Raw genomic sequence first — 25,136 nt, forward strand, 5'->3', positions numbered from 1 at the left:
CTAAAGTCGGCAACCGTTAAAACATTTCCCACACTCAGAACAAGAAATTTAGAATCAATTTTCTCAAAAAATATAAGGACTTTTTGACAAATGTACTTTTCTTCATGTTCTCACCATCCCACTTAACATACGTTGCAAATTTGCTGTTTCTGGCACGTATGGGGTTTGACTGTTAACTGCTAAACTTAGCAATCAGTGACTTTAATGTAAAAGGTGCGAATGCACATTTTTTTTACAAAAAAAAATTGAGTTAAAAACGATTGGCGAACAGCTCACTTTTCCCAGGAACTGTCTGCCGGCAAACTGTTCAGGCCATTTCTAAATACCGACTGTTACTGTAAATATGATATTTAGTACAAGAATAATAAACAGCGTTATTTCTTTCTGGGAGGGAACTTACCATTCGGAATCGGCTGGCAAATTTGTTGCTGCCCTACATTCATTACAGCTAAACCAAACCTCCCTGTTGGAAAAAGGTAGGGTTACTACTGTATGGTGTAGCTAAGATAGATATCATTATAAAACATACCTGCTGAGAAAAATTAAGTGTACACCCGCTGTAAAAGAAAGTTTTGCCAGTAGAACGTCATTGCTAATTTTATACAATACAATACAATAATACAATACAATAACATTTCTATAGCGCTTTTCTCCCATAGGACTCAAAGCGCTTAGGCTCTCTCAGATTCAGTAATTAGTAGGATGAAGTATTCACACAACAAAAGTTATATTTCTGCAAATGCCAAACTGAACAGGTGGGCTTTCAGTCTGGATTTAAACACGTCCAGGGATGGAGCTGTCCTGATCTGTTGAGGTAAGGAGTTCCAAAACGTAGGGGCAGCATGACAGAAGGCTCTGGGACCAAAAGTTTCCAAGTGGACTCTGGGTATGACTAGATTATTAGAACCTGTTGATCTGAGAATGCGGGGATTGCTACGCAGCTGCAACATATCTTTCATGTATCCAGGGCCTAAATTATTCAGGGATTTAAATGTCAGTAGGCCGATCTTGAATAGGACCCTCCATTCTATAGGTAGCCAGTTAAGGGAGTGCAGGACTGGCGTTATGTGGCAGTGACGGGGTTGGTTGGTTAGCAGTCTGGCAGCAGTATTCTGTATCAGCTGTAGTCGGTACAAGACCTTTTTTGGAAGGCCAGTGTAGAGAGCATTGCAGTAGTCCAGTCGGGATGTGATGAAGGCGTGGACTAAGGTTGGCAGATCTTCTGGGGGTATGAGGTGCTTGATTTTTGCAATGTTCTTCAGGTGAAAATAGGATGATTTCACCACAGCAGAGATTTGAGTTCTGAAGTTTAAATCCCAATCAATTAGAACTCCCAGGCTACGCACATGATCAGAGCTGCGCAGATCCGTGCCTCCTATTCCCAGTGGTGAAGACTGCAAGTTAAGTTGTTTTGTTATCATGCTCTGCCCTCCTATCAGAAGGACTTCAGTTTTGTCTGCATTTAGTTTCAGCCAGTTGTCATTCATCCATTGCTGTAGTTCACGTAAGCAGGCGTTTATAGTTAGAGTTGGGTCTGTCACACCAGGCTTGAAGGAAAGATATAGTTGGGTGTCGTCTGCATAGCAGTGGTATGTCAGGCCATGTTTTTGGATTAGTTTTCCCAGCGATAACCCTAATAAGGCTGCAATACAAACATTTTAGACCAACTTTTCTTTCTTCTCAACAGAAATGTTATTACAAATTCCTTGACTATATATATATATATATATATATATATATATATATATATATATATATTTTTTTTTTTTTTTTTTTTTTTTTTTTATTGGAAACCACAAAGAAATATAAGGGATCTTAAGGCATAGGCATCATAAATCTTGGGTCCCAAATTTATATCGCAAATTGTGACATCCATCAAGGCAATGGTGTGTGCAAATAGCAATCTTCGCCACACTCACCCCGTGTGTTTATGTAAACACGCCTCTTATGGACATTCCATATGCAGCCATTACTGATACCTAATGTGTGTCAAACCTCAATGGCATCAATGCGCAAAATGCAGGCTAAAGTGGAGGAATCTCCGTAGTGACTCACATGAACACCAGAAAAGCTGATGCTCAGTGCATCTTTCCACTCCCTGGGGTATTGTGTGGTGCCGTGTCCCGTATAGCCTAAGTCAGACAATGTCAGATTCCCACCTCACATTAGATACAGCCAGGAGAGAGGTTGCAGAGGTGTCACACCAGTCAGGGGATGTATAGACACTTGACATGTTTTGCCCAGTAGGACTTCTTTAGACTTATAACCTCAGCTTAAAGGGTTCCCCCTCCTGAGCCTCTTTAACCCCTTGTCCCCATGGATAGCCAGAATTTGGAGCCCTGGTCGAGTGGAGCTTTGCACTCTGAGCTATAGCAGCCCACGTGGTCCATGGTATGGGGGGCTCCAGAGGAGAAGAGCGGCCAAACCTCCCCCTTTCCCCAGAGCCCTTGTCCAATTTATGGACATGAGGCTCTACCCCACCTCCAGTGCCCTAGGAGGAGATGATAGCTGGTGAAATCCTTGGAGGTTCATGATGTCATCTGAGAGTCCCCTTTAAAAAGGGTACCCACAGATGCCCGCCCCCTCGACAGGAGAAATGAGTACATTACTCATTTCCACAAAGGGTTAAATGAAATGAAAACACAACCATGTAAAAAGTGCATGTAAAAAAATGTCCTTTAATATGCTTAACCATAAATTCTTACCTGTACCTTTAAAAAGGTCTATGCCACTACATCTGATGCATCAGAGAATGAAATTTAACAATTCTATTCGACTTCTAAGACACACTGCAACAAGTATCTAATAAAGACATAATTTACATCATGGGGATTTCAACCCAAAAGTCGGCCACCAAGAAGAACAAGGCATAGCTGGCAAGTTTGGTCTGGGTTATAGAAATGATGCGGGTGACCGCTTAGTGCATTTTTTTTTCAGGAAAATAGACTCAAAATCATGAACACGTGGTTCATGCAACACACGCACCGCCTCTAAACTTGGACATCCCCAAGCGATTTACATCGTAACCAAATAGATTTTATCCTGTGCAGTCAACGGTGATGCAGTTCTGTGCTTGCTGTCAAAATGTATCCTAGTGCGGACTGTGGCTCTGATTATGAACTGCTAGTAGCCAAAATCAAAGTCAAGCTCTGTAACATCAAAAAGACAGCGCCACCAAAGAAGTACGATGTCTCAAAGATCCCATCTTCATACGCTGTTGAGGGGAAAAACAGGTTTGAGCTACTTGAAACTTCCAAGAAACTGCTGCATTAATTATAGCAGGAGTTTCAATCAATCATCATTGAAATGGCAGCAAATAATATCCCCCATGAGAAGCCAGAGAAATAATGCAAATGGCTAACAGAAGATACCATTTCGTGGTGCAGAGAAGAGCAGCCAAAGTTGTGCCTAATCGAGAGGAGACTGCGATGTTGAATGCAGAATTTCAACTGACAGTGAGACAGGACAAATAAATATTTTGGAACCGTCAATGCAAATGACTGGAAGAGGAGTTTGTGAGGGGTCCTTCCAGAAATGACTTTGCACAAGTGAAAAAGTTTTGAATGCACTTCTCAGCATGTAAAGGAACCTTTAAAGACAAGAAAGGCACCCGGCATTGACAGAATCTTGTCTGAAATGCTAAGACCCACACCGATTGCAGCCATCACTGCAATATGCCAGAAGATCTGTGAAACCAACACATGACTAAAAGAATGGAAAATGTCAGTTTTGATTCCATTGCAAAGAAGGGAGATTCTAAAATTACTCTAACTTCCACACAATTACCCTCATTCCTCATGTGAACAAAGTGCTTCTTAAAGAGACACTGAAGCGAAAAAAAAAATGATGATATTATGATTTGTATGTGTAGCACAGCTAAGAAATAAAACATTAAGATCAGATACATCAGTGTAATTGTTTCCAGCACAGGAAGAGTTGAGAAACTCCAGTTGTTATCTCTATGCAAACAAGCCATTAAGCTCTCCGACTAAGTTAGTCGTGGAGAGGGCTGTTAACTGACTTTTATTATCTCAACTGTTCCTGGACTATTTACTTTTCCTCTGCTAGGGGAGAGGTCATTACTTCACAGACTGCTCTGAAAGACTCATTTTGAATGCTGAGTGTTGTGTAATCTGCACATATTATAGAATGATGCAATGTTAGAAAAAACACTATATACCTGAACATAAAAGTATGAGGATATTTTCTTTGCTGCTAATCTTCTAGTAATTATTCATAGTACACAACCAATTCACTATATCATATATTTTTTTCGCTTCAGTGTCTCTTTAAGATCGTACATCAACGTCTCAATTCAGTCATTGAAAGAGAGTTACCTGATGATCAAGCAGGTTTTAGAAGAGGTTGCGGTACCCGCGATCACCCAATGGATACACGGATTGGTTAAAAATTGGTAAAGGTGTGAGGTAAGGTTGTATCCTATCCCCCTTCCTGTTCAATCTTTACGCCAAAGTGATCATGAGAAAACTGGATCTTGAGGAAACAGAAATTGGCTTTAAAATCGGTGGACGGAACATCAACAACCTTCAGTATGCTGATGACACAACTCTTCTCTCAGAAACAGCGGATGGCCAGCAGCATCTGATTAATCGAATCAAAGATGAAAGTGCAAAGTTTGGCCTCCTCCTGAATATTAAAAAAGACCAATTTCATGACAACAGTAGATGACAGTAATATCAAGATAGCAGTTGACAGTGAAAAGAGTATGTGCAGGAATCCACCTTCCTCGGCTCTCAGATCAATTGAAATGGAGATTGTAGTCATGAAATAAAACGTTGGCTAACCCTCGGCAGAAACGCAATGGTAAGCATGATTCAAGTATGGAAAAGCAAAGACATTAGCATAGTGACCAAATGTAGACTGGTTCATGCCATCATTTTCCCCATAACCATGTATGGCTACAAACGTTGGATTCTAAGAAAAGCAGATAGAAGAAAAATTGACTCCTTCAAGTTATGGTGCTAGTGATGGTTGCTTCGCATTCCATAAACAGCAAGGTTGACTAACAAAGAAGTATTGGAACATATAAGATCAGACATGTCACTGGAAGGCAAGATCACCAGACTCACATATTTCGGCCATGTGATGTGATCAAATTCCTTGGAGAAAGTCCTAATGCTAGGACTGATCAGTGGAAAAAGGCGTCAAGGCCGCCAGAGAACATGTTGGCTTGACACCATCAAAGCCGACACAGAGCTTAAGAAAACTGGTGGAAATGGTACAAGATCAGACAGCATGGAGAGAGCTAACCCATAGAATCACTAAAAGTCGGATACAACTGAATGGACAACATCATCATCAACTTTAAAAAAATTCCTTAAGAATATTAAAATACTTTTTTTTGTTCTTGTGCTTTATTTCATGTAACCCTTTGTGGAAATAGGTAAGGGATACCCCCTTTGTACCTCTACACTCATATCTCTTGGGGAGAGGGCTGGTATATAGGCGTCCCCTTCTTAAAGAGGACTCCCGGATGCCACCATGAACCCCCAGGGTGTCATTTATTTACATGTTGACGCATTATCTTTTATTTTATTTCAGTAACTTTGATAATTCCTTTAACTATAATATCGATTTTCTGAAAAACTATAAGATCTTTTTGAAAAAGGTTTTTCCTTATGTTCCCAGTGTCCTCCTAAACATACCCTGCAAATTTGGTGTTTTTAGCTTTGCTATGGACCACTAAAGTCAGCGGCTGTTAAAACATTTCCCACACTCAAAACAAGAATTTAAAATCGATTTTCTCATAAACAATAAGGTGTTTGTCAAGGTTTAATCTCCCGTGTCTCAGGTGTATTGATGCCCTTCGAACCTTTCACCATGCTTCTAGGCCAACCACTCCCTCAGATTAAAAAGCATATTAAACTCCTCATTAACCTCCCTGGCGGTGCATTTCTGTCTGGAATTAGGAGTCAAAAGCAGTACTTTTTTTTTTTCAAGAATTTTAGACCTCCAATTCTTAAGTCTTAACTCACCAAAATATATCAGAATAAAGGCCTGGTAGACATTCTGCATATAAATAAAAGACTGGAAAACAAATTTGCTGAAATAATTAAATTTATCAATGAAAAAATAGGAAAACTGTACAAATAAGGCAGCAAGAAGATAATTATACACTATGTACATGTATACTTAGTACACCTCCCGTGTATGATAAGTTTTAAAGCAGGGAGCAGCACAGAGTCCAACATTGCAGTCAGGGCAGTAGATACGTGACTCCTTCATGAATTTTTTGCCCCTCTCATCGGTCTTGGAGCAGCACACCACACATGTCCTGGTTGGTGTGTTTTTTTTTAGCAGTGGGAGGTATGTGCTCCGGGAAGTGCCGGCCAGTGAGTCGCACCTGGTTAACGACATAGGAGGCACGTCGCCTGGTTCTGGCATCTGCGGCAGTCTGGTACCTCAAACAGATACACTCGCACATCCTCCATATGTAGCCCGCGTGAGTAATTGGCCTTTCACTGCGCTGCTTGTAAAGTACATAAGAATTCCACAGAGACTGCTCCAGAAGATGTCGGAATATCTTTTTGTAGTACCTCTTCTGCTGCTTGTGGACTGTGGGATAAAAGGTCACTGCTTGGTCCGCTCTGTCCACTACACCCATTGTTAGGTTGTAGTCCACCACAACCTGCGGCTTCTGTATTTCCTTTCCTCCTCTCATTCTGGTGGGAACAGTGGAGGTGTCGTGGACCGTGGAAAGGAGACAGACGTCTTTCTTATCCCGCCAGCGGAGAGCCAGCATCTTTCCTTTCTGCCAAGCAGCTATGTCTCCGGGTTTTAATTTCTGCTTCCCAAAAGATGTTGGCATTAGAGGTGGGCTGAACGGTTCGCCGGCGAACGTGGTTCGCGCGAACGTAGGTGGTTCGCGTGCGGGTACCGCACGCGAACGTTTTGCGGAAGAAGTTCGGTTCGCCCCATAATGCACCTGAGGGTCAACTTTGACCCTCTACATCACAGTCAGCAGGCCCAGTGTAGCCAATTAGGCTACACTAGCCCCTGGAGCCCCACCCCCCCTTATATAAGGCAGGCAGCGGCGGCCATTACGGCCACTCGTGTGCCTGCATTAGTGAGAGTAGGGCGAGCTGCTGCAGTCTCTCATATAGGGAAAGATTAGTTAGGCTTAACTTCTTCCTGGCTGCATACCTGTTCTGTTCAGTGAGCCCTCAGCCCACTGCATACCTGTACTGTGATCCTGCCACTGCATACCTGTTCAGTGATCCTGCCACTGCATACCTGTTCTGTTCAGTGAGCCCTCAGCCCACTGCATACCTGTACTGTGATCCTGCCACTCCATACCTGTTCAGTGATCCTGCCACTGCATACCTGTTCTGTTCAGTGAGCCCTCAGCCCACTGCATACCTGTACTGTGATCCTGCCACTGCATACCTGTTCAGTGATCCTGCCACTGCATACATGTTCAGTGATCCTGCCACTGCATACCTGTTCAGTGATCCTGCCACTGCATACCTGTTCAGTGATCCTGCCACTGCATACCTGTTCTGTGAACCCGCCACTGTATACCTGTTCTGTTCAGTGGACCCGCCACTGTATACCTGTTCTGTGAACCCGCCACTGTATACCTGTTCTGTTCAGTGGACCCGCCACTGTATACCTGTTTAGTGAACACGCCACTGCATACCTGTTGTGTTCAGTGAACCTGCCACTGCATACCTGTTCTGTGAACCCGCCACTGTATACCTGTTCTGTTCAGTGGACCTGCCACTGTATACCTGTTCTGTTCAGTGGACCCGCCACTGTATACCTGTTCAGTGAACCCGCCACTGCATACCTGTTGTGTTCAGTGAACCTGCCACTGCATACCTGTTCTGTGAACCCGCCACTGTATACCTGTTCTGTTCAGTGGACCCCCCACTGTATACCTGTTCAGTGATCCTGCCACTGCATACCTGTTCTGTGAACCCGCCACTGTATACCTGTTCTGTTCAGTGGACCCGCCACTGTATACTGCGGGCAGCTGCAACAACAAAAGAAAAGGCATGTACATGCGCCCATTCCCCTTCGTGATCATTACCTTGCCGTGGTGAAGGGGCTTGCGTATCACAATGAAGCAATGACCGGCGCCTAGATGAGTGTCTCGGGGGGCACACAAAAGATAATAAGGTCGTTGCTTCATTGTGGTCAGACCAAATTTGATCAGCTGGACAGTCACTGTTCTGTCATTCAGCTACATCAGCCAGGCCGACCATATGGGCTGTAAAGCCACCAAAACCTGCACTCTTGCCATGGTGCGCACCAGTCCAGCACGGCCGTCACTACACAAACAGCTGTTTGCGGTGCGTTACACGGTGAGTTTGGTGTGTCAGTGTGAAGCAGTACCTTAATTACACTACCTGATTGATGTATACACATGCAAGATGTTTTAAAGCACTTTAGGCCTGTCATTTAGCATTCAATGTGATTTCTGCCCTTAAAATGCTGCTTTGCGTCAAATCCAGATTTTTCCCGGGGACTTTTGGCGTGTATCCCACTCCGCCATGCCCCCCTCCAGGTGTTAGACCCCTTGAAACATCTTTTCCATCACTTTTGTGGCCAGCATAATTATTTTTTTTTTTCAAAGTTCGCATCCCCATTGAAGTCTATTGCAGTTCGCGAACTTTAACGCGAACCGAAAATCGGAGGTTCGGCCCAACTCTAGTTGGCATCTCCCGCCTGTTTGGCCTAACTGTGCCGTAGGCATCAGTGCAATGCTTTATGAGGATCTCAAAGAGTTCTAGGGAGGAATAAAAATTGTCCGTGGTGACACAATATCCCTTGTCCAGTAACGGCTCAGCAAGTGATAAAACTGAACTTTTCGCCACTCCATAGTCACTGAACCGGGGATTGAACTTTGTTTCCTTTCCGGTGTACAAAACCGTACTCCAGATGTACCCGCTTGAAGACTCACACAACATATAAGATTTTATTCCAAAGCAGGCCCGCTTAGAAGCTATAAATTGCAGCCAGCTCAGCCTCCCCTTATAAGCTATCAGGCTCTCATCCACAGATATATCCTGCTCTGGAACATAAGTGGTCCTGAAGTTCTCCACCACCATCTCGTACACTTCCCAGATTTTTTTCAGTTTGGGAGCAGGGTGAGAGGACTCCTCAAAGGTGTCGTTATTGGCAAAATGGAGAAATTTAATGATGAGCGAAAACCAATACTCGCTCATCACTGTACCAAAGAACGGGGTCGCTATAATTTTGTTGGTGGTCCAATACCACTTCTGCAGGGGCTTCCCCACCACTCCCTGCAGAATGATAAGTCCCAAAAATAGCCAAATATCTTCTTTGGTGACCGGCTCCCAGGTCCTGCTTCTTGAGAAGGGGCGTCGTGGAGCAGCCAGTTGTTGGGTGGCATAACGATTAGTCTCCTCCACAATCTTCTCAATAACGGCCTCATCAAAGATGAGATACAGGTAGGCCAGGGGGTTGTGCTCACACACTTTCTGTAGGCCAGGCTCCCCAGTAAAAGAAAAACAGGGGCTGGTGGCGGTGCCTGAGAAAGGTACCAGACCCGGACATCTCTAACATCCGTGGTGATGGAATCACTCTCGCTGTTGCTACCTGGGTCGAATGAGAGGTCCCCAGATGCGTCACTGTCACTTGAGTCAGCCAGTGACTGCAAATCGCTGTCCTCCAACTCCACCAGTGATTCCGCAACGAGCTGCCTTCTTGAAGCTGACGCCATAGCAGACTACAGGCAGACAGAGGTTGGTGAAAACGGCAGGCAGAGAGTTGTCAAATCCACGCAGAGGTCGGTGCAGGCAGCAGGAAGAGTAGTCAAAATCCAAGCAAAAATCGATACACAGTAAATCAATCAAAGTCCAGGCAAAATCAGTGCAGGGAGAAGGCAAAGAGAATAGTCAAAAATCCAGGCAAAAATCAGTAACGGGTATCCAATAATCAACAATCAGCAATCAGCAACTCACAGATCAAACAGCCAGCAGCCACGGTCTCCTGAGAGCAAATGGCAACATTGAATTGAATACAAACTAACTTGTATTCAATGTGGCCAATCAGATCACTTGTCATTTTTTTTTTCATATTCTACCTCCCTACCCCTGTGGCCAATCAGATAATTTGTCTTCCCTCCTTCCCCCATGACCCCACGCCGCCCCCTGACGTCACGCCGCACCACTGCTCCATGCCATCGATTGGCCGCCGGGTCCCCGGAAGATCAGACAGCTAATGGGGACTCCGGCGGCCGGGAGGGAGAAGCCTGGGTCCTGCTGTGCAGTGCGATCAGCACGCGGGACCCAGAGAAACAGTGCGTGCGGTGTTTTGACCCAGCCCAACCAATGTTCGGGCTCACCGCTTTCAGCACACAAAGCGGAGCCCGAACACAGGTCGAGCTTACCGCCAGGGGGGTTAATCATATTCTCACAGCCACTCGGTTGGCCATTGCTTCCTGTTGGAAGAACATAGCTCCTCCCTTGCTCTCTGATATTATCCGTAAGGTCTCCTGGACTAAAGATATGGAACAACTAACAGCAAAATTAAGGGACACAGTGGATACATTTACTAAAATTTAGGAATCTTGGGAATCATTTATCTCTATCTACCTCCCTAAAAAACCTTGGTATAAGGTGGTTTGGGGGGAGCATGGTGGGACCTTCTCATATGGAAATAAATTGATTCTTATTGCTACTGTATATTTACCAAGGTTAGTTGCTGATTTTTTGGGGCTCTTGACCTTTTTATTTTTATCCAACTTTAAAGTAATAAAGGGTCAATGCGACTCCTTCTTGACCTTCACTCATACTAGCTCTTTTCTTGTCAAAGGTACTCACTTACTCTTCCTTTCCTTCTCTACTTATCGTGAAGCCTTCCCCTGCTAGTTTCTTTTAAATGTTTGGCAATTTATCTTTCTAGCATGTTCGGGGGATTTACTATATTAATCGCTAAAGTCAGCAGCCTTAAAAACATTTCCCACACAAGAACTTTAATACTGATTTTCTCAAAAACTATAAGGTTATATTTTGAAATGTTTTTTCTTCTTGTTCCCACTATCTGGCTTAGCATACACTGCACATTTAGGGCTTGACTCACAAAGCAGTGATAACTGTTATCACGGCTGTGAAAAAGTGTTTACGTGCGAAAAATGGTCATCTCGTGCAAAAAACAGTTATTGCGCGCAGAAATTTGTGTTCGTGCGATAACGCAAATTTTTGTGCGTTAACGTTCGCGCGATAATGCAAATTTATTGCGCAAACGCAGAACATTGCCATGCACAAAATTCGCTTTATCGCGCAAACCCAAATTTTTGCGTGCAATAACCGTTTTCATGCTTAATTTCACACAAAGCACTTTTCACAGCGTGATAACAGTTATTACTGCTTTGTGAATCAAGCCCTTAGTGTTTCTAGCACATACTGGGGCTTTGCTATTAACCGCTAAATTCGGCGGCCAGTGACTAATGTAAAAAGCGCAAAGGCAATTTTTTTACAAAAAAAATTTGCGTTAAATGTAAACGGGGAACAGCCCAAGTTCACTAGGAACTGTCTGTCGGCGAACTGTTTGGGTCATTTCTAATTACTTACCGTTATTGTAAATGTGATGCTTGGTGCGAAAATAACAAACAGCCTTATTTAGTTCTGGGAGGAAACTTACCTTCTACTAAAATCCCATTTTGGATCTGCATTTGTTGCTGCCCCCAATTCATTGCAGCTAAACCAAACCTCCCTGTTGGAAGAAGGTAGAGTTACTACTATATGGAGTAGCAAAGATACATATTATTATAAAATATACTTGCTGGGAAAAATGAATAAAAAAAATGAAATGTACAAAACACTTGCTGTGAAAGAATATTTACCAGTTGCATTTTATTGCTAATTTTAACCCCCCCCCCCCCCCCCCCAAAAAAAAAAAAACAAAACAAAAAAAAAACTGCAATACGAACAGTTCAGTCCAAACTTTCTTTCTTCTCAACAAAAATGTTATCATTACCATGCAATTCCTTGACTATATATATATATATATATATATATATATATATATATATATATATATATATTTATTTATTTATTTTTATTATTGGAAACCACAAAGCAATATAAGGGAGCTCAAGGCATAGGCATCATAAATGTATTCATCAAACAATGGTAGTTCAAAAGCCCTGAAACACCATATAAAATCTCCCCCATAAAGCAAATTGCGGGTAGATTGGGGCTGCATCATATAAGTCCCTGATTGGAGTGCACTCTTTAAAGGACAACTGAAGTGAAAGAATTTGGAGGCTGCCATATAAATGTATACATACATTTGTGATCTCCTGCAGAAGAAAGCCATTACCTCTGAGGAAGCTGATGAGGTGGTTGACTGGCTCAGTCAACGTTCCACCTCTTCGACTGCTTCTGCTGCCAACGTTCCTGCTCCCTCCTCATCTTCCTCTGCTGGGGGCAACCACATAACCACCTCCACCACCACCATACCCCTTACTGAATTGGAGTGCTCAGAGGAGCTATTTACTTAGGCAGTGATGGACCAGAGAGACACGCAGGTGTTATTGCCATTGGATGAGGGGGAAGAGCAAGGCAGACACTCTGATGAGGAAGCAGGAAAAAAGGGCGCATATGGCTAATGGACAAAAAGGGCACCACCACTGGCAGCAATGCAAAATATCGGCTATTGAGCACCCGAGAGGAAATCTCGGCGCCTGAGAAATAGCAGTTGCAGGGATCGCGCTAACAAAAGTTTTCGTTTACAGAATAAGGTTTATTACAAATATTGTTTAAAAATTCGTTTTGACTTTTGGATTAACTTATTTCATTGTTTTTAAATTTCCCTTTCAGGAATGTAACAAGTAAATTTTCCTTTACACTTATTTAATTGGGTATTTTATTCAAGCACATAAAATTGACAACGTGTGGCCACGCTGTTAACAGAGAGGCGCTCATGCTTGCTACACATCCATAGCAGTTAAGGCACCTGTTTTTTTTCACTGATCTGAGGTCAAGTACTTACAAAACGCATTGTCAATTTTATGTGCTTGAATAAAGGACCTTTTTTCAATAAACTGGTCCAAATTCTTCAAGAGAGGTAAGATTCCCTCTCTGTTTATAAGATTAACATCTTATTAGCCTATCTTTTATGCATTGGGTGCCTCCACCCCTGTTTTAAGTGTCTTGTCATACCTCTTTTAGAGGTGATAGTTTTTTAGTTGTCCTAAAGAACTTCTGGAGTGAGACCACCCAGTTCCTGTCAACAGACCTGGGAAACCGAGCGGGGAAGGTTCCCACCTGCTCTGACAGTGGTTGCAAGGATTTGCAACCCCACCTTTGTGAGTATATACATTCTTAGCAATTTGCTTTCCTTAATCTTACGCAATCCTGCACCATTGGGCTCCTGGTCTCCTTTTGTCTTTTAGATGAACCTGAGGTTGTTATAATCACAGGAACCATTGACATAAGTTACACTGTTAATGGCAGGGTTCTTAAACTGTAGAGTTGACTGGGATAAATATTCAGAAAAGTGAGTGGAGCCTACAAAAGCAAATCAACATTTGCCTGTTTATTTTCAAGGGGAATATTTAACCACTTTACCCCCGCCCGTACGGATTTCTCCATCCCTTTTTCCATCCTTTAACCCCCAGGGACGGAGAAATCCGTACTTTCCGCGTTCCCGACGCTGTCCGCGCTCCCGCTCGTAAACACGCCGCCGCCCGCTCGCCCGGAGATCAATGAACGGGAAAATCCATTCCCGTTCGTTGATCTAAGCCCCGCAATGATCCGCTGCTCTCCTATGGGCAGCGCGATCATTGTGAAAAAAAAACTCACGTGTCCAGCCTCCTTATACTTCCTCCAAGCTTCCGGAAGGACACTTGGAGGTCGCATGAAAACAAAAAGTTACTGTGGCCATCTTGTAGCCAAATAGTAAACTACACCCTACACATTTTTCACATACAAATAAATGACTTTTACACAAAAAATTAACTCATTACCTCCCACACTCCCCATTTTTTTTTTTTTGTAATAAAAAAAAAATTAAAAAATTTACAATTAAAAAAAATACATAAATAGTTACCTTAGGGACTGAACTTTTTAAATATTTATGTCAAGAGGGTATAACACTGTTACTTTATAAACTATGGGCTTGTAATTAGGGATGGACGCAAAACTGAAAAAAATGCACCTTTATTTCCAAATAAAATATTGGCGCCAAACATTGTGATAGGGACATAATTTAAATGGTTTTATAACCGGGACAAAAGGGCAAATAAATTTCATGGGTTTTAATTACAGTAGCATGCATTATTTAAAAACTATAATGGCCGAAAACTGAAAAATAATTATTTTTTCCCCACCTTTTTACCTATTTTCCCATTAAAACACATTTAGAAAAAAATAATTCTTGGCATAATGTCCCACCTAAAGAAAGCCTAATTGGTGGCGGAAAAAACAAGATATAGTTCATTTCATTGCGATAAGTAATGATAAAGTTATAGACGAATTAATGGAAGGAGCGCTGAAAGGTGAAAATTGCTCTGGTGCTCAGGGGGTAAAACCCCTCAGTGGTGAAGTGGTTAAATTGCTAACATTCTTGCACTGTTAATGGCACAAGCCTCAATCCTGGTACAGTTGGTCATTTGGCCACTGGGGTTCAAATTCAGAAAAGGGGGTGGAGCCACAAACACCCAATCATATTTGTTTCATTTCAATGGCAAAATACAAATTATTGATGCCAATGACCCCAAAGCTCACAAACGTGGTCATTGAGTGTTTGTGTGTTAGTGTTAGAAAAAGGGAGCAGAGCGAAGGCGCATGCGATGCGGATCTGAGATGGCCGCTCAGAGTCAGAGCTCCGGCCCGACCCCGCACTGATTCCGCCGCTCTCAGCCACATCTCCACAGAGATCAGAATCGGAGCACATACCCGACCAGATGGCAGCCAAATCCAGCCTCAAGACAGCCCCACAAACCGGAGCTATGGATCGGTTTGTGCGCACCTCCTCCAGCCAAGATGGCACCGACCACGCTGACTCCCCTGGCGCTGATACTCCATCACAGGCCTCACAGCCACAGCAGCAGCCTGGCACATCTCCCCAATCAGCAGAAGGCACCCCGCTGACGGCCTCCATGCTAGAGGTAACACTTGAAAAGCACTATAGATCCCTCCATGACTCTTTGCAACAAGTAATACTATCTGCTATTAAGGATCTTAAAGGGGACATTACTTCTTTAGGGGAGCGCACTAATGTTATGGAGGAAAAGATGGAAGCTCTAACAATTAAGCAGCATGAAATTGAGGACGAACACAAAATCATACAGAATGACTTAAAAGCTATAAGGGCTGCACAAGAGGATAGCGAGAATAGGGACAGGAGGCAAAACATCAGAATCAAAGGCATGGCTGTGACAGTTACACCAGATTTACTGATGCCTCATCTCCTTGAGCTATTCAGATCGATTGTGCCTGATCAATCAGATGAATTCTGGCGTATGGATCGTGCCCACAGGTCCCTGGGTGAAAGACAGGCGACTGCACGCCGTCCTAAAGACGTCATACTTAGAATGCACTACTATGAAGCAAAAGAGGCTTTAATGCGCGCTCTTCGCAATACCTCCAAAGTTCCTTTCAAAGGAGATGAACTCTTTATCTTTAATGACCTATCCCTTATCACTCTGACCAAAAGGAGGGCTCTAAGGCCTGTTACGCAACTTCTGGCTGATGCAAAGATTCCATACAAGTGGGAATTCCCGTTCCGCTTAATAGTAAATAGGCAAGGCCTCCAATATTCGCTTACTGATCTGGATGATGCTCCCCTCTTCTTAAAACAGATGGGCCTTCGTCCACCTCCAAATGTGTCCTCTCAACATACCCTCTCGCCATCTGTTAGATCTTCACCACGAAAATTTCGCCACACCTCTGACTGGACTAAAACCCCTGTCCGGAGTCTCACCTACCCGGACAGATCAGAGGAAATGGAAGCTCTCCCAAGCTGACTTTCCTTTCCGGAAAAGCCAACAACTTTATGATGCCAATCTAGATATATGCTTCCCAACTGGCTCCTTATACTATATTCTATTCTATACTGCCAGCACAAAGATAATCTGATCTACATTATTCTATAATAAGTGCCGGACTCTGGGCTCTGAAGGGTTATCCAGAGACCCCCACATGTACCTCCGGATACCTGCCAATAGGTCTGCCTGGCCCTCTCGAGGACCGGTCACACCTTGGCGGTTCGCTTTCCTACAACCACTTTTGGTTGTCCTGATATGTTGCCACAACCTATGCAGTGGCTATCATAAGTTCAAAATAGTTTTTTGGATGTTAATGTTATTGTTCTTAATTATGTTATATGCATATCTTCTGATTTCTCTCCCTTCTCAAATGCTATTCCAAGGTCCTTGCACTCATTCTCAAATGGCTACCAATCTACATTTTGATGATATCCTCTTACTGGACAATGGTTAAACTATATACTTTGAATGTTAAAGGCCTCAATGTTCCACAAAAAAGAATGTCTCTTCTAAAAGACCTACAGAAGCTTGATGCAGATTTGGCTTTTTTACAAGAGACACATTGAACTGCACAAGATTCAGTACGGCTAAATAACAGACATTATACAAATGTATATCTGGCCTCTGGACCCAAAAAACGCGCTGGTGTAGCCATACTAGGTAAAAAAGATCTACCTTTACTAATAGATAAAATCATACGTGATGAAAAGGGACATTATCTGATACTAATAGGATCCTTAGCAGGTAAACCAATCACATTGGCAAATGTGTATGCACCTAATACACAACAGATCCCCTTTTTATCCTCTTTCCTTTCAAAACTTCATAAAACTGCCAAAGGTGTCATTATCCTGGGGGGGGGGGGACTTCAACTTGGCCTTCTCATCTACGAAAGATAGAAGTAAAACTCCCCCCACATCTACTTTCGCTTCGCATGAACGAAATTCCCGTAAATTCCGAATATTACTTCGAAAATATGGGTTGATAGATCTATGGAGGGTAGCCAACCCCACAGCAACTGATTTTACTTTCTACTCCCCACCCAATGCCTCCCACTCGCGAATTGACTATTTCTTCGCTAAAGCCCCGCTCCTCCCTATACTAACTGACTCCACTATAATCCCAACAGCTTGGTCTGATCACCAGGCAGTAATAATAGAACTTGACTGGCTATCTAACCCACACAAACCACTATATTGGAGGTTAAATGAATCCCTACTGAGAGACAAGACACTCACTCTAAATTGCTTAGAGGAACTACGTTCCTTCTTTGAAATAAATACGGATTCTGTTTCATCATTCGGCCTAGTCTGGGAATCACACAAAGCCTTTATAAGAGGTTTTTTTTATAGCACAAGGATCTAGGAAAAAACAATACACATCCCAAAAACTGACAGAACTGAACACCTCCCTGGCAAAAGCAATCACTTCATATAAAAAAGACCCGATACAAGAGCACTTTTCAGCTATACAGCAACTTAAGCTAGATATACGCACCCTTCAGTCCTCCCAACTGGAAAAGAGCTTAAAATGGACTAGACAATTATTATTTGAAAGGGGCAATAAACCACACACCATACTAGCTCGAAAACTTAACCCACAGAGTAGCCAGCAGATAATTTATTCAATGAAGGACGATCAAGGAGTCACATATTATAACCCAACTAAAATAGCTAACATCTTCACCTCCTTTTATGAACAATTATACAACCTACCCAACCCTTCTGGAAACCCACAGTACTCAGAGAAAGTATCATCCTTTCTAGAACAGCTTCACCTCTCTAAACTAACAGATGAAGATCGAGCCACCCTCAATGCCCCTATAACCTCAACTGAATTATTAGAGGTCCTCAAAAAACTACCATCATCCAAATCACCAGGACCAGATGGTTTGCCATACTCCTACTACAAACACTTCCAATCAGTTCTTATCCCACCCCTAGTAAAACTAGCTAACAAAATTATGAAAGGTGAGAATCCCCCGAATTCTATTCTTAAATCTCTCATCACTGTCATTCCTAAAAAAGGCAAGGACCCCCAGATACCCCAAAGCTACCGACCAATTTCCCTTCTCAACTCAGATCTAAAAATCATCACGAAAACAATAGCCAATCGCCTTAACCCCATATTAATTAGACTCATAAATAATGACCAGGTAGGCTTTATTATGGGTCACCAGGCGGGAGACAACACCAGGAAGGCCATTGATCTAATATCACTGATGGACAGATCCAACAGACCTTCTCTGCTCTTAAGTTTAGATGCAGAGAAGGCCTTCGACTGTTTACACTGGCCCTTCCTATTTAAAGTCCTTGATCACCAAGGCTTTACAGGTCCTTTTCTCCACCTAATCAACTTCCTCTACTCCTCACCAACAGCTTCAGTTAAGCTCCCCTTCGCCCCCCACTCGCCTTTCAATATACATAACGGCACACGGCAGAGTTGCCCCCTCTCCCCTCTCTTATTCGCTCTGAGTATACAGCCACTAGTCTCAGCCATTAGACAAAACGCTAATATCAAGGGGGTTATTCAAGGCAAACACGAACATAAAATATCCTTATTCGCGGATGATATCCTATTGACCATCGTCGACCCTCTCACCTCTCTTCCAGCCCTGCATGTTACTCTAGCCCTCTACGAATCTTTATCTGGTTTCAAACTAAATCAGGAGAAAACTGAAGCCCTACCAATAAAAATTACTCCTGATCTTCTCATTTCCCTGAAATCAAGTTTTCCCTATAAATGGCAATCCCACTCTATAAAATACCTAGGAATCTTTCTAACCCCCACGTATAATACTAAATATAAACATAACTTCCCATCTCTTATACAAAAGATCCTACAGGATTTACACAAGTGGACAGCCTATAAGATTTCCTGGCTAGGCCGAATATATGCCCTAAAGATGAATATTCTACCTCGCCTCTTATACCTATTTGAAACCCTACCAGTCCTAGTACCATCCTCCCAATTCAAAATCCTACAATCGGCTTTCTGTAAATTTGTATGGAATCATAAAAGAGTCCACAGGACCGTACTTCTCTCCCCTAGAGAACAAGGCGGCCTTGGGCTTCCCCCCCTACGTTCCTACTATTATGCCGCACACTTAAGACAACTTCCTGAGTGGTCTAGTCTAAAAGTCTACACAAAATGGGGTCTCATAGAAGCTACCAGCTTGCTACCAATTTCACTAGCATCTTTAATCTGGTCTCACTCCACTCTAAAACTCCCCCAACAGCAAATGTTGCCTACTATCAAATTTACCCTACACATATGGCGCACTACGGCCAATATGGCCAAGTTGAAGTCCTCCCCCTCACTATTATGTCCAATATTGGGGAATCCTGGTTTGAAACCGGGCCTTTCCGAATTCTTTATGGCCACCTGGTTCAAAATGGGCTATTTTAACCTCAACAACTGGATACACCCTCTTACAGGCAAAATCTATACCAGAACTCAACTTGAGGATAAAATACCCTTCACACCTCAGTTAATTATGGGCTACAACCAAATTACGCATTTTATACGCTCCATTATACATGAACCTGTCTTAACACTCAGATCTTCACCATTTGAACGACTATGTGGTCAGGGGGGGATACCAGAAGGGCCTAATCTCCCAAATCTATACACTACTCATTACCAAATCGGAATCCTGGATACCAGACCATCATTACATGACAAAATGGTCAACCTCACTTTCTACAGTGATATCTATGGAAGACTGGGAAGAGATTTGGGAAAACGCCAAACATTCTTCCATGTGCACACAAATTAAGGAGAATATTTACAAAATTATTTACCGCTGGTACCTCACCCCCGAAAAATTATCAAAAATTTACCCGGGTACATCAGATTTGTGTTGGAGAGGCTGTAACAACAATGGCACTCTAGAACACATATTCTGGAACTGCCCCTGTCTACTCCCTTTTTGGAATGAAGTTCAAGAACTCATTATCTCCACAACTGGTGTTACAGTCCCAATAGACCCTCTATATATGATACTAGGCAAACCAATCCCAGAAGTGAATAGACATGTGAATCGCCTAATCACCCATATACTAACTGCCTCTAGGCTAACTATTGCCTCAGCCTGGAAAAACATCGCCCCTCCAAACATCTCTGAAGTCATCCTCAAAGTCAACTGGACTAGGTCCATGGAGCAACTTACAGCCTCACTCAGGGACAATGAACGCAATTTCCATAAAATCTGGGATTCATGGCCCTATACATCACCTATTTATCACCCCCCTTGACCACATAAAATTGTCTTCCTTAGCCTACCAACATTAGGCCTTTACCTACCTACCTAATTGCCCAAACTGTCCATTCCTCTCAAAAGTATTGGCTAACCTTTGTGAAACTATGCAACTCCATACACAGGACCACTATTTTTTCTATTTCTGCTCTATACTTGGTTATCTCTCTTTACCCCTTTCCTTTCCTCACCACTCCTACATATACTTTTCTAACTGCTCTTCTCAACTACAACTTAATACTATTCTGGACGCAGGTCTTCTCAGATACTTCAACTGTTTGATTTTTCTGGGGTTATAAGAAAGTAGATATACTAAGCTTGTTGTCTTTACCCTTTTGTCAAGTAACTACATAAGGATCCCTCCACCTATAATCTAATTATGAGATGTCTGTACCATCTGTAAACATAATATTGCTCATCCATATGTTTTACTTGACTCTTGAACTGTGTCCATTGATCCTTCTGAAATTCCTTTTGATTGATGTTTTTTCTTTAAAACTTAATAAAAACAGTATAACAAAAAAAAAAAAAGAAAAAGGGAGCAGAGCCAACAGCAGCCAAATACATACCCGGGCAATGCCGGGTCCTCAGCTAGTGTGTGTATATATATATATATATATATATATATATATATATATATATATATATATATATATATATATATATATTCATTTGGATAGCTAGCTGTGCTTTTCCAGCACGATTGTTAGATCTCACAGCGAACTATACCATGTAAAAACACTACAGCACACACCAGAAAAAAAATGGCAACACTCCTCTCATTTCCCCCTACCCCAGAACTGTACCTGTAGTGAACAGAATAAACTAATTATCACACCACATTTGGCCAGCTGATGTCAATCAGGCACATGTGTGGGAGGGGGAGGCTCTGGTTGCTCAGGCACCCCCTTTTCTTCTTTCTTCAATAAAAAGTCCCCTTTGGTAGTGCAAAAGAATCTTTGCCCCGATCATGATAAGCTCCCACCCGCAAGAAGCCCCACCCCTGCCTGGAACACTTTGGAGTGAAGAGGCTCCAGCTCCAAACAGCGATCCTAGTGTGGCCATTATGTTAGCTGTGTGGAAGCAAGTAAGATGGTGTCTCCTTAACAGCTGCATCCACTATGACTTCTCCCTCCCCCAGCCCCCACAGTGACCTTTCCCTCCCCAGCACTAGCAGTCATCCAGCCTACCTTAGCACCCACAGTGACCAATTCCTCCCCCAGTGGCACCCCTCCTGTCCCCAGCAGCACCCACAGGGACCTCTTATCCCACCAATATCCAGCACACACATTACACTCAGCCAGTAACCCCCACAATGGCAAGCACACAGAACTTGCACCATGATATCCAGTCTAGCTCCACACACACATTACACCCAATACTCACATCTGGCCTCCATATGGTATTTGCATTAAACAGCCAAATGACACCCAGTACCTGCACCCCTTCACCCTATAGCTGGCAACCAGTACTTGCACCCACATGGCACTGTACCTGCAACCAGCCCAGACATGACACCCAGTTCTCACACCTGCACACAGCCACCACATGGCACCCACTATCTGCAACCACATAACCGGTATTCGCACCCAAAATACCTGCACCCAGAACCCACATAACACACAATGCCCACCCATAGCCAGCACCTAGTGCTGGCATGGCACCAAGTTTTTGTACCCATGTGATACCCAGTACCTGCACCCAGCACCCTCATGTTTCATCTGCAGTAGTTTCAGCTGTTCAAAGCCCTCATTTGGTGCCCAGTATCCACACAAAGCACTCACATGACATCCAGGACACACACCCAGAATTTATAATACACTGAGAACCTGTAACCAACACCCACATAATATTAGACAGAACCCACATGACACCCTGTGCTGGAACCAAGAACCCACATGGCACCCAGCATCTGCATTTAACACCCACATGACAACCAATACCCCACTAGCCAGCACCCATTACCCACATGGCAACAGGTACTCACTCCCAATACCCACTTGGCACCTAGTATTTGCACCTAGGACCCACATGACACCTTGTACTCCCCATCATAAACACACACATGGCACAGTACTCACACGGCACCAAGTTCCCAAGCCATTATATGCACCTAGTAACCTTCCATGTCCGGCAACTAAATATCACCCAGTACCCACCGATGGTCTGAACCCATATGAGAACCAGTACTCTCCCATGGCAGTCACACATCCAAACCCCACATGGCACTCACTACTCACTCATGGCCTGCCCACCGCACCTACATCACCCAGTACCCACTCTTGGCCTGTAACCAGCACTTAAATGGTGCCCTGTACCAATTAGCACTCACATGGCACCCACTATCATTTATTACCATCTGCTATTCATCACCCAATACAGCTTAGCACCCACTGCAAATAAACACCCGATACAAACTGGACCTTGGAATTCAGCTTCCCACAGACTTCCCACAGTTCTTTTGCACCTCAGCACACACTGCAAGTTAGCACAAACTGGACCTTTGCATCTTACCACGCACTGCATCTGGGCACCCACTGCACCTTGGCAGTTCTTGCAGTTTTGCAACTACTAATGCTTAGCAACCACTGTATATTTGCAGACAATTATTTTTTACCTAAAAGGAGCTTGTGTGCTGATCAAGAAGGACAGAGGTTCCCAGTAATGACAGGTGAGTCCGTTTTTACATCAGGCTCCACTGTGCACATTATACTGTAATAGTGGGCCTCTATACTGCTGATTTGAGGGTGGTGGAGCCAAAAGACTTGGTTGGAAGGAGACACAAAGTCTGCCTGATACTGCTTTAAAGGAAAAGAAGGGGGAGTGGGGGATAAGACTGCCTAATACTGCTTTTTGGACAGGGGGTATTACATACGCAATTGGTTAGGGTACCTTTTTCAAATTTGATCACCACGCCTTGAGTATCCTCTGCACGGCCTTGATGTCAATGGTCCAATTTCCTCTGAAAGCTGTAACAAGAGTGGTACCACACAATAAAATCAACATAATATTTCCTGAAATGTTTACATACATGTATTTGGATTTTTTTTTTATTTATTTTTTTCACAAATGATCCACTTCCCCTTTCCAGGGATGAGTATCTACATCCCTGCATTTCTCCATATCTTCTCGCAGGGATGTAGATACTCGTCCCCTGCTGTTGCGCGCTAGAAGCCCCAGGTTAGTAAAACTGTTTTTTTTTTGTCTTTTTAAGGCTTAAGTATCCCTTTAAGGGGAAAAACCCTTGGAGGTGAAGTGTTTAACCTGTCATTTGTGAATATGCCCTGAAAGAAAATGTTAACTCTATTTAAAGGAGTACTGAAGGGGGGTCGGGAGAAAAAGAGTTGAACTTACCCGGGGCTTCTAATGGTCCCCCACAGACATCCTGTGCCCACACAGCCACTCACCGATGCTCCGGTCCCTGCCTTCGGTACACTTCAGGAATTTCCGACTTTAAGGTCGGAAAACCACTGCGTATGCGCTGCCGCGCCCTCGTTCCCGCTGATGTCACCAGGAGTGTATTGCGCAGGCCCAGTATAGTCTGCGCCTGCGCAGTACGCTCCTGGTGACGTCAGATGGAGCAAGGACAAAGCCGCAAAGGCGCAGTGGTTTTGTGACTTTAAAGTCGGACATTCCAGAAGTGAACCGGAGGCAGGGACCGGAGCATTGGTGAGTGGCTGCGCGGGCACAGGACGTCTGCAAGGGACCATTAGAAGCCCCGGGTAAGTTCAACTCTTTCCCCCCCTACCCCCCTACAGTACTCCTTTAACAAATCAACATAGCATGTATCAGTGCAACAAATGTCACTTTGCAATTTAAAGTTTCTTAAATTACTTTTACATTTCAGCCTGCAGCCAGCTGTGATTTTCCAGACTTGACAGAGAATTCTAAGCATACTGACTTGCAGCCAGGACCGCAGTGCCCTGTTTGGTGGATGACTGACCTGATTTCCCCTTCACTTACTGTAAGTTTAAGCAATTCATCTTGTAATACCAGTCCATGCATACCTGTTCATGTTCACTGCACCTGTGTGACAGCACACAGTTTTATATACCAGTCCGTGCATAACTGTTCACTGTACCTGTGTGTGTGACAGCTGCACATTGTATTGATACCAGTCCGTGCATACCTGTTCACTCCACCTGTGTGACAGCATGCAGTTTTATATACCAGTCACTGCATACCTGTTCATGGTACCTGTGTGTGTGACAGCTGCACATTTGTAATACGCCTTCTGATGACGCCGGAAGCCGGCAAAACTAGCAGGGGCAGTGCGTCTCATGAGACGCCATCCTGCCACGCGAACTCCATAGCCGCCGTCGCCGATCCACCAGCCTTGCACTTCAGGGTCACTGTGCAGGCCGAGGAGACCCATTGACCTGCAGGTTACCATTCCCATAGCCGCTGGTGGCTGGATACTGCAGCGACCGGACATTTCAGCATTTGAAGCAGCATTCATTGATCACCACACGTGAGTCAGCCCCCTGTCGGGGCCAGCAAACATACATCCTTCAGCTGTCGCTGTGGCTATATGCATATCCTCAGGTGTGATATGTGGGCATCTGGACAATTGTCATGCTGAACAGCCCGTCCCAGCTTTCTAAGACATGAGCAATGACTGTGGCATGATGAGACTCTCTACATGCTTATGTGGCTGCTGTAATTGCATGGAGCTATATCTAGTATCCTGTGCCATATTAATATTGCCTGCTGGTGAGACCCTTTACACCCATATATTGCATCTGCATGGAATCTTTTCACTGATTAGTGCCATAGTAACACTGCCTGCTGGAACTTTGTTTGTTGCATCTTTATCCATTGGCTTTCTATCATGAACTGTTGCCTGCATGTTTTATGCCTAGGAGCTCTTCCCTGCTTTACTGCTGCACCGCATGA

General features: G+C 43.6%; 1 long non-coding RNA gene across 1 annotated transcript; it reads right to left on the minus strand.

Annotated features, from left to right (window-relative positions):
• Positions 1–399: 399 nt before the first annotated feature.
• LOC137525542 (uncharacterized) lies at positions 400–23,209 on the minus strand. The gene is made up of 3 exons (XR_011022934.1): positions 23,133–23,209; positions 11,632–11,703; positions 400–463 (listed from the first exon to the last, which is right to left on the minus strand). It is a non-coding gene; the product is annotated as an uncharacterized lncRNA (long non-coding RNA).
• Between the last annotated feature and the right edge of the window lie 1,927 nt (positions 23,210–25,136).

The sequence above is a fragment of the Hyperolius riggenbachi genome, chromosome 7 (genome assembly GCF_040937935.1).
Source record: "Hyperolius riggenbachi isolate aHypRig1 chromosome 7, aHypRig1.pri, whole genome shotgun sequence".
Classification (NCBI taxonomy): domain Eukaryota; kingdom Metazoa; phylum Chordata; class Amphibia; order Anura; family Hyperoliidae; genus Hyperolius; species Hyperolius riggenbachi.